Source organism: Chenopodium quinoa, unplaced genomic scaffold, assembly GCF_001683475.1.
Source record: "Chenopodium quinoa cultivar QQ74 unplaced genomic scaffold, ASM168347v1, whole genome shotgun sequence".
Classification (NCBI taxonomy): Eukaryota; Viridiplantae; Streptophyta; class Magnoliopsida; order Caryophyllales; family Amaranthaceae; genus Chenopodium; species Chenopodium quinoa.
The window spans coordinates 5312044-5322820 of NW_018744633.1; the positions used below are offsets into that span (position 1 = coordinate 5312044).

General features: G+C 32.4%; 1 long non-coding RNA gene across 1 annotated transcript; it reads left to right on the plus strand.

Moving 5' to 3' along the window:
- Nucleotides 1–223: 223 nt before the first annotated feature.
- On the plus strand, nucleotides 224–5110 carry LOC110701514. The gene is made up of 4 exons (XR_002507356.1): nucleotides 224–1163; nucleotides 3945–3987; nucleotides 4073–4130; nucleotides 4925–5110. It is a non-coding gene; the product is annotated as an uncharacterized LOC110701514 (long non-coding RNA).
- Nucleotides 5111–10777: the final 5667 nt, after the last annotated feature.

Below are 10777 nucleotides of genomic sequence, written 5' to 3' on the forward strand. Positions count from 1 at the left end.
CAAAACTCCAGTACGAGCCACGACCAGTGACGCCGCACCACCATCCAAACCCTACCACCACACACTCCACCAGCGACGCCGCACCACCTTCCACCACCTCCTCACTCCCTCCAAACCTCCTCCACCAGTGAGCGAAGCAGCAAGCAGCGTTCGAAATTGAAAAAAAAGCAGCAGCAAGCAGCAAGCAAGCAGCAACCACACACTCCACCACTGACGCCACAGCCACCGCACCACCATCCCACAGCCACCGTTCGAAATTGCTGATTAATAGACGGTAATTTTTTTTGAATTTCTGTGTTTTATTTTTGTTGTTGTTAGGGTAATTTTTTCTGAATTGTTCATGAATTAGGTTAATTGAAAAAAAAAACTGCAATTACTTGATATTAGTGGATCATAAACTTGAAATTTGGAAGTAAGTGCTTATACTAAATCAGAATTACGCCAGATTATTGAAAAAAAGAAACTGCAATTAGAGGTGAAACCATAAGAATAAAAACAGTGTAAATGAGAGGAAAAAGAGATTTTTTGGTTAATTTTTCTGAATTTTTTGGGTTTTTTTTTGTTGTTGGTAGGGTTAAAATTTTAGAGAATGCACTTTAGAAATCAAGAAATTGTTTAATTGTGTGTATCTTTAGAATGCAAGAAATTGATTAATTGTTCATGAATTAACAGTATAATGGAAAATATATTTTGAATAATTTTTTTTATTTCTTTCATTGTATTATTATTATTAACAATTTGTTGTTGTTGCTTAATTTTTGGTTAAGTATAGTATGAATTATTGAATTATTTTGGAGTTGGATTGAGGAGTAATCCGTTTTAGATTACGTTACATAATGATTTTCCTAATGCTTTTAGGAAATATATGGATTATGGAGTATAATTTGATATGTTGGAGTGGTGTGAAATTGATTGTTAGGTTTTATTAGGAAATTTTGAATAAAGTAGAGATTATTAGTAAACTTGTTAATTAATTAGTTGAATTTGGTAGTATGTTTTAATGTGTAATTTTAGGTTGTTTTATAGTTCTTGACAAAATTACTAACTTTTATTTTGTTGTTGTATTTTTTTATTTTTGTAGATTCATATGTAGTGAAGCACAAGTTTATTAGCTATTCAAGTGGGAAGTTCGAGACATTACATCCATTATACTTGCTATATTGGTATGAACTATAAACTTTATGGAGCTATATATATTTCTTTCTATTTATCTATTTGATAAAAGTTTGTTCATGATATTACAAGTTGTGTCTTGTTTAATAATAAATAATTACAATAATATGTTGAATGTTTGCATCATCATATGCCTAGATACCCGTTCAAGGCTTTCTCATTAGGAGAAAGTCTTGAATAGTCCCCGGTTAGGACTGTTCTTGAATGTTTACTCTCACTTAGGTGGTGAATGTATGTCTTTTTTTCGATTTTAAGGAACATCTTGGTTGTCCATTTCTTCTCCATGTTCTCTGGGTACATATGTGGGTAAGTAATTATCTACATCTTGTACTTGGAGAACTGGGAGGAAGTGCTGCCGGATTTTCCTTAAAATTGGAAAGTTGACATACATTCACTAGTGAGAGTAGACATTCAAGGATGGGTTAGGTTGGAGTGATAAGGACACTTTGGAAACATGCATTTGTTCACTATATGAATGGTATATTGACGATGTGTACTTGAAGTTGATTTACATAAGATATGTAGCAATTGTACATTATTGATAATATGTTGCTATATATGTTTAGAGACACTTTACTAAATGGGAAAGGATCGTGGTTGGATGTATGGTAGACGTGATACAATGGATTTTTGGAATGGGGTTCAAGAGTTTTGCGAGACGGCTTTATCTTAACAGCGCAAAATTGGTGAGGGAAGGCCTATACTGTCCTTGTGTTGATTGTAATAATGTGAAGGTAGTCAATAGTGTTGGAATCATTAAAGATCATGTACTTTGTCGTGGGTTTAGACTTAAATACCATGTGTGGTTTGGCATGGTGAAAGTGGAGAGTATAGTGAGGATCTTGATGGGAATGATGTGCATGATAAAAGCAATGAGATTCATGTGGACGAGGAATGGGAGAATGATGAATATGTTATTGATAGTGGTGAGGATGGAGCTGAGGATCATCCAGTGGATGAGGTCAAGGATAATGACGTGGATGAGATGTTGCATAATGTCGAAGGTGATGTGTTTGAATTACTATCGGAGGCTTCCAAAAAGCCTTTGTACCCTGGGTGCAAAAAATACTCCAAACTTTCTGCCGTACTAACACTTTTTAACATTAAGTCGAAGCATGGGTGGACGGACGTTAGTTTTACTTCTTTATTGACCGCATTAAGTGAGATGTTGCCTGATGGGAATGAAATTCCTACGTCTTACTATTATGCAAAGAAGCTTATGTGTCCATTTGGTTTAGAGTATAAGAAGATACATGCCTGTCCTAATGATTGTATTTTGTATCGTAATGAGAATGAACAATTGGAGGAGTGTCCACGATGCAAGCAATCGCGCTACAAGCACATGAGTTGCAATCCTGGTACGAAGGGACCTCCTGCTAAGGTGTTGTGGTATCTTCCTATTATTCCAAGGTTTAAGCGTCTATTCTCAACACCAAAAGACGCTAAAAACTTAAGGTGGCATGTCGAGGGAAGGAAGAAAAACAGAATGCTGAAGCATCCGGCTGACTCCCCGCAATGGAAGAACATTGATTTGAAGTTTCTGGAGTTTGGTAATGAAGTCAAAAATTTAAGACTTGGGTTGTGCGCAGACGGGATGAATCCATTTGGCACTCTTAGTACCCAACACAACACTTGGCCGGTTCTTTTAGTGATCTACAATTTTCCTCCTTGGTTATGTATGAAACGGAAGTATATAATGCTTTCATTGCTAATAACGAGGCCTAGGCAACCTGGGAATGACATAGATGTTTACCTTGCGCCACTAATTGACGATTTGAGAAAGATGTGGGACGAAGGGGTTTCTTGTTTTGATGCTCATAAGAACGAGGTGTTCACATTGCGTGCAGCCCTTATGTGGACCATGAATGACTTCCCTGCATATGGCAACCTGTGTGGGTACAAGGTTAAAGGGAAAAAAGCATGCCCCATATGTATTGATGAAATATCAAGCATATACCTTAAGAATTCTCACAAAGATGTGTATATAAGGACTCGAAGGTTCCTTAGGCGTGATCACCCGTACCGTAGGCAAAAAAAGGCTTTCGATGGGACAGTGGAAGAGGAGACTGCGCCTAGGCCATTGACCGGTGTTGAGGTTTATGCTCAAGTTAAGGGTATACGAACAGTGTTTGGAAAATCTGAAAAAGCTCCGGTCTCAACAACTCTTTTAAATAAAGAATCAATTTTGTGGAAGCTTCCGTACTAGAAAGAACATGATGTTAGGAACTGTCTAGATGTGATGCATATAGAGAAGAATGTGTGTGATGCTCTTGTGGGAACACTTTTTAATATTTCAGGCAAAACAAAGGATGAAAAGGGTGTTATTCATGAGGTACGGGCACATGCCACTTAAATTAATTATGTTATTCATATTAGTGTTGTTTATCCTTCATATATATGTCAATTAATTTTTCATTGCATATGCACGTAGAGCACTACGGGAACACTTAAGTGACACTGACTCCCCTAGTAAAGTTGGGTGGTTATGCCCCGAACAGACATCCGAGACTAGAATCTTACACAACTCCCCCGAGGTGATGTATTATGTTAATCATAATATTCGGGAATCAATGCGTGCGGGAGACAAGTTCATATTCGCCCCATGTTATGAGGAGTACGTTTAACCATGTGTAATTCAATTCTTTCTACATTTGAATTATTTGTTGTACCCTAATTATTGATTTGTTTGTGTATTGTGAATTTATGTAGGTTTCATTGGTTCCTCATGGTGATTTGTCCTGCTAATAACACAATCTTTCACCTTGATTCAGCTCGATCAACAAAGAAGTACCTCGTGATGTCTGTACTACAAAAGTAAATATAGCTACCTAGTGTTGATTATCTTAACCTAACTCATTTAGTAGTCAAACTAATCAAATTTGAATTTACTTTCCTATAGTATTATGAAGAAGATACATGGTCGTGCTCCACGGGGTCCTACATGGAAATCACCTATGGTAATGCCACATCATATTGTGATTATCTTAATAAACATTGCTAAAACAATTGTGGGTTTTATGTGACGTTTGATTCATTTGATTTGTTCCTATGCTAATGCCCACAACAAGATAATGGAGTTGATTGTGGATTATACGTGATGAGATTCATGACTTGACATAGCGACTCATTGTTCCGACACCATACATCTTGATGAGGTACGACCTTAAACTTAGTAAAATGCCCTTTTTATGTGATTTCAAGGCTTAGCCACCTATAACTAAGTATAATTGACATGTTATGAGAAAGAACTTGGTCATTTGTTTAAAAATGTAGAAAATGGGCAAGTAGAAGTCAAATAGGCCTTTTTAGGCTATTTTGGATGAAAATGCAACCTTAAACTTAGTAAAATGCCCTTTTTCTGTGATTTCAAGGCTTAGCCACCTATAACTAAGTATAATTGACATGTTATGAGAAAGAACTTGGTCATTTTTTTAAAAATGTAGAAATTGGGCAAGTAGAAGTCAAATAGGCCTTTTTAGGCTATTTTGGATTAAAATGCGACCTTAAACTTAGTAAAATGCCCTTTTTCTGTGATTTCAAGGCTTAGCCACCTATAAATAAGTGTAATTGACATGTTATGAGAAAGAACTTGGTCATTTGTTTAAAAATGTAGAAAATGGGCAAGTAGAAGTCAAATAGGCCTTATTTTGGCTATTTTGGATGAAAATGCGACTGTTTTTAATTTTCCTAAGTGTTTAATTTTTTACATATTAATTTAATTTATTCTAACATAATTTATTTATATTTCAAGTTTTGCAAGGTGCAAAAGGGAGATCCGTTAACAAGCAAGGAGTTTAATGAAGTTCGAGACATGTTGACATCTTTCATCACCTTCAATTTGTAAATGTGGCATCATTTTGAATTTATACTTTGTTATTTATTAACTTTTAGACTACAATATTGACTAGTTATTAGTATTGTTTGTATTTATTTGTATATCACACTTTATTTAATTTGTTGTATTGCATTTGGTTTTTAATTATAAAAGTCTAAATATATATTTTTAATTCTTGTTATGATTATTATAATAATTATATTATGGCAGAATTTATAGCAATGATATGGCAGAATATTATAGCAGGATCAGTTGCAGGAATAATTGCAGGCAAAAAAAAATAAAAAAAATTAGATCCTTATTATTGCCACCGGTTTACCGGTTCAAACCGGTGGCAATAGTCAGCCTTCCCCTCCAAAAAAAAACCGCGCCATTTTTATTGCCACCGGTTAACCGGTGGCCATGAAGACTATTGCCACCGGTTTTGAACCAGTGGCCATGAGATGCTTTATTGCCACCCCCCAAATGACCACCGGTTCAAAACCGGTGGCAATGGGGGGTTTTCAACCGGTGGCCATTAGCAATTTTCGCCTAGTGTATAAATATTATTTGACAAAAAATACATAAAATATGTCATAGCTTATTGGTGAAACATTTAATATAAGAGTTTGAGGTTGCATGTTCGAATCTTGTAAAGATCATATGCATTTTTTTTTTGAAGAAAATGAGTTAAACATTTATAGAGATTGTATTCGCTACAATAATCACCACGATTGGTGTAGTTTTTCGTATCGATTATTGAGGCCAACCCCAGCGATATTGAAAACCACTACTAAAGGCTAAGGCAACGGGGGATATTGTATCGAATGACCATTCGTTGGGAAAGCTTTTTGTTGCAATTACAATCGATACTAAAGGTTAAAATAATCGCTACGAAAAGGTTATTTCCTTGTAGTGCATATATATATATATATATATATATATATATATATATATATATATATATATATATATATATATATATATATATATATATATATATATTTTCTTTTCATGTGAAGAGGATATGGCTTAAGCCCCTATTCAGTTCACCTAAATTCAGTAATTTTTATTGAATTGAAATTATTAATTTATCAGTTTGGGCATCAACTACCGGAAATTTAGGTCATACATTCATTTTAATCAATAGAAGGTGATGTTTGAATGTAAAACTTTGTTACAAAGTTAGTTCTTCGAAATTTCAGCCTCTTTTAAATGAATATAAGTATTGAAATTCTCATATATACATGTAAAGTATATGAAGTTGCTTGAATCTTACACCAAAATTAACAACTAAAATCATGTTATACTCTTTAATAAGATACAAGTAGGTATTGGATGAAACTCAAATAAATTCCACCCTAGCAATAGTTACATTTATAGGTCTGCTATATACTCCACTGATATCAAAAGAGATATTCCCTTTTCACTATTAATCAACCCCAATTCTCCAAACTATTATTATAGTATTAAAAAGCTAGAACAAGCTTTTTATTTTAACACTTTATACTCTTTAAATCATCCATTCAGCAACAATTTTTCTGCTAGTATGCCACTAGAGAAGCTAAAAGTGTATAATAACCTTTATACTTCTCTTTAGTTGATTAATACAAGTATTAGATATATTAATTACTTATACTAATTGATATTTTTCCAGCATATTCTTAATTTATTATTATTGGTGTGATTCACGTTCTCCATTTGTATATAAATAATTCATATAACTAAGAAATCATCTTAATCTAGAGGTTAGAATATAATGAAATAATTTTGGTTCTTCGTTGGACTATACCTTCTACTCCTCCATTTCGGAATGAATAGCGGCGCAATTTTTATGTACCGGTTTTGGACATAAATAAAACAACGTATACAAGTACTTTCTTTAATCGTTTCATTGTCGTAAATATTAAAGTGGACAATATATACCGTTATGAAGAGATTTAAATGTCTTACAGTATTATTCTTATTGTTTACATTGTGTTCCCTTTAGTATTTGATTTTTGGGTCATAAAATTGACCGAAGGAAGAAAGCAATAAAGGCTAGCTACCCCAAATAAGGAAACTAATAACTTTATGTTATGCTCTATTAAAGGTAATTAAAGTTAGGGTTATTTCATAAGAATTCAAATTTTTGAACGTTCATTTCCTTTTGAATGGTATCTCACCTTCCCATGTTCAAAAATTCTAGATGAATAATAATGAAAGGACCATTTTATCAAATGTTCAAATCACTCAACTAGTCCATGGTAGACAAACTTGTAACAAATTGAGATTTTTTTTTTTGCCTAGCTTTTTCTTGTTTTCTCAAATAAAATGAAATTAATTTCAACCCAAGATTGAAAGAGTCAAGTCTTAATCAATTTTTTTAACCAAATGAAGGGAATCTTATAATGTGTCTTGTTCACAAGAATCTGAATGAATTTTATGTTGAATGGAATGATTCTTACTAGGGTTCAAAGTTATTGTAAACTAAAAACGTTGAATGGTCAAGGTCCGGAAAATAAGTATCCGGAGAAAGTATACGAATTTGCTTGGTCTTGAATAATTTAGTCTACAAGGCTTGTTTTTAGACTAAAACAACAAGCAAAATTAGACCAATTATATTACCTTTTATGTAATTATTCTTCTTCAGAAAATAAAATTTAGTCTGTATATATCATCCACCATTTATCTGAATCAAATAACATTGACTTAATTAGTCAAAACATTAAACGGTCATGTACTGTACTTTAACAGTTATTGTTGGTCAGGTACTGTACTTTAACAGTTGTTGTTGAAAACGCATGTAGATAGTGAAACGTGAAACACTTCGTATACTCTTCTCTCAAAACAATATGGAGTACTAAGTAACTATAAACTATACTTGGCTTCTATATTTAGAGAAACCTAGATGTTCCAAAATAGCTTTAGAAAAGCCTAAATGCAATTAACATCAAAATAATATTTATTATGATTATATTGTAATCTCAAGACCTTCCAATCTAGCTTAAGATCTACTAAAAGGAATGGCTAAAATGGAGTAATAACTCGATAAAAGTCATAACAACAGCAAGATCTACCTACACAATAACACAACAATCACAAGTTCATAACAACACCTAGACATAGCTTAGCCACGTACATGATTGTACATCCATACCTTGCGGTATAGCAATCGCCATGTTTTGTTGGCTCAACCTAATAATCCAAGACTTTCTTTTGGCCTACCTTGTCTATCAATAAAGGTCTATACCCTCTTATAATCTTATACTACCCCTTTGATTCTTGTTACTTGCAACAATTATAAAAAACGGATGGTTCATATTACTTGCAATAATTTTATTTCTTTTCCCTTACAAAGTAGAAGATTATACATTTCTGTCCTTCTTTCTTATAATCATCACTGCCAATCACTTTTCCATTCTTTTGGCAAATCATATTGAAAGTTGATAAAGTTACATGCTTAAACAATAAACAGACAGAATCTTATATAAGGCCTATGCAAGTAAAAATTTGTCTTATGGGTTTAGAGTATGTTCATTTCAATGAACTAATTTGGTTTGGATTTTTTTTATTTAATTTGATCTCATTTTTCTAAAAATTTTACTAAAATTTGACATTATTTTAATCTTTATGATACGGAATTATCAAATGACATGTCATTAGATTTGCATAAATGTGCTTGTCAAAAAAAAAAAAAGCATAAATTTATATTTTTAGAACATGAACTTTTCATTTTTTTTATATCAGTTACAAATTTAAATATATCTAGCAAATTAGCAATTAGTAAACGCAAATAAAATGATTTGATCTGATCATTTTCTGAATAAAACACATAGGAAGTATGTTTGAATAATTACCAAAAAAACAAGTTGAACAGCACATACCCTTAGACGTAATAATATTACTCGTAATACTTTGTAATTTTCACAGATTCTTATGTGTGGTTAGCCACACAAAATTACTTCGTTAGTGTTATAGGGGGTAATCAGTCCGTGTTCAAGAATTTATTTTGTAAGTATTATATATGAGTTACTCATTCATTGTTAAAGGAGTTATTTAGTCAGAATTATAGGGTTACTTTGTTATTTTACAAACGATCACACAGTATGTCCACAAGACGGGCTGTGTAATTTATTGTAATTTGCCCTCACGACCTCACGTAGGACTTGTTGTCTTGTTGACATGTAAAATTTGCCTCACCTTATGAGAATTACAACGGCCCACCGCTAAAAAATTGTAGGGCTGAATGTATCAATTATTAAGTCTATTAAGCCCATTAGTTGGGAAATAGCTGTCTTGATTCTTTTAACACCATAATTATATGTATATTGTCTTAATCAAGCAAAAACACAACCTAAATAAAAAATTAATGTGACGAAACCAATTACAAATCAAAGCTTAAAAAAGATAGAAAATTCTTTTAAATTGGTTACTTTTGGTGATTTGCATCTTTGCTATTTTTTAATTGGTTTTAGACAGACAAAATGAAATTGAGTGAAAATAAAGGAAAGCCATCAAATCATCACCAAATAATATGTCTTCAACAAAAGTCGCAAAACCATCAAATGAAAGAGTGTATATATATTTATTCTTGATTCTCATTAATTCGACCTTGTAATTTTTTTCATCTAGCCAATTACAATGATTTGCATCTTTTTTACAAGCATACACGCACGCTATATTTGAAAAGCTCTATCAATTTGGTCTTAAATCACAAATCTTGTTGTTGACAGTATAAATGATAGATTACATTAAATTAAATACTCATAAGGGTATAAATGTACACACACTATTCTTTAGAATTAAAAAAAGGTAAACTAATAATGTTAATAAGAGCAAATAAGTAAATAAACTTTTTAAAGGATATAATTGTCTAAACATTATTCATGAAAAAATAGTACATGATGAAGACATATATACTACGTGTATAAACATTTTGAATGATATAATTAAAAAAAATTGTACATATTAATGAAGATATATATTCATATACACATTTTAAAGGGTATAATTGTCAACACACTATTTATAAAAATAAGGGAAATTCCCATTGGTACACTCGTGGTTTTGACTTTTCCCATTGATACACTCTAAAATTTTTGCCTTCCCATCGGTACACCCAAGGTTTAGTCTTTTTCCCAACCGTGACTAACACTGTTAAAAAGTATTTCATTAAGTTAAAATAATTAAGGAAAAGACTATAATACCCCTTTTAAATATCTAATGTCTCGATTTGCGTGTCGAAAATTGTTCGGTTAAAGTTTTGGAAGTCATGTTAGTCTTTAAGGATCTAAACCTCGAAATTAGCAAAAAAAATAGCGCAAATGTCTCATGTGCGTGCCAAAAATGTCTCGGTTTACGTGTCGTTACTTTTTTGTGATAGTAATTGTTCGGTTAATGTTTTAGGGGTCATTTTGATTCTTTAAGATCTAAATCAAACTCGATATTGTAAAAAAAAATGACGAAAATAAATGTCCCGTTTTGCGTGTCATGAAAAACAAAAAAGAAATATCATGACGTGCAAAATGAGATATTTTTGTTAATTTTTTGACAATTTCAAGTTCTGGTCTTAAGGGTTAAAATGACTCCTAAAACCTTAACCGAACAATTATTATCACAAAAAAAGTAATGACACGCAAATCGAGTCTTTTTGACACGCATATGAGACATTTGTGTTATTTTTTTGCAAATTTCGAGGTTAATTTTAATCCTTAACGACTAGGACTCCCAAAACTTTAACTGAACAATTTTCGACACACAAATCGAGACAATAGATGTTTAAAAGGGGTATTATAGTCTTTTCCTTAA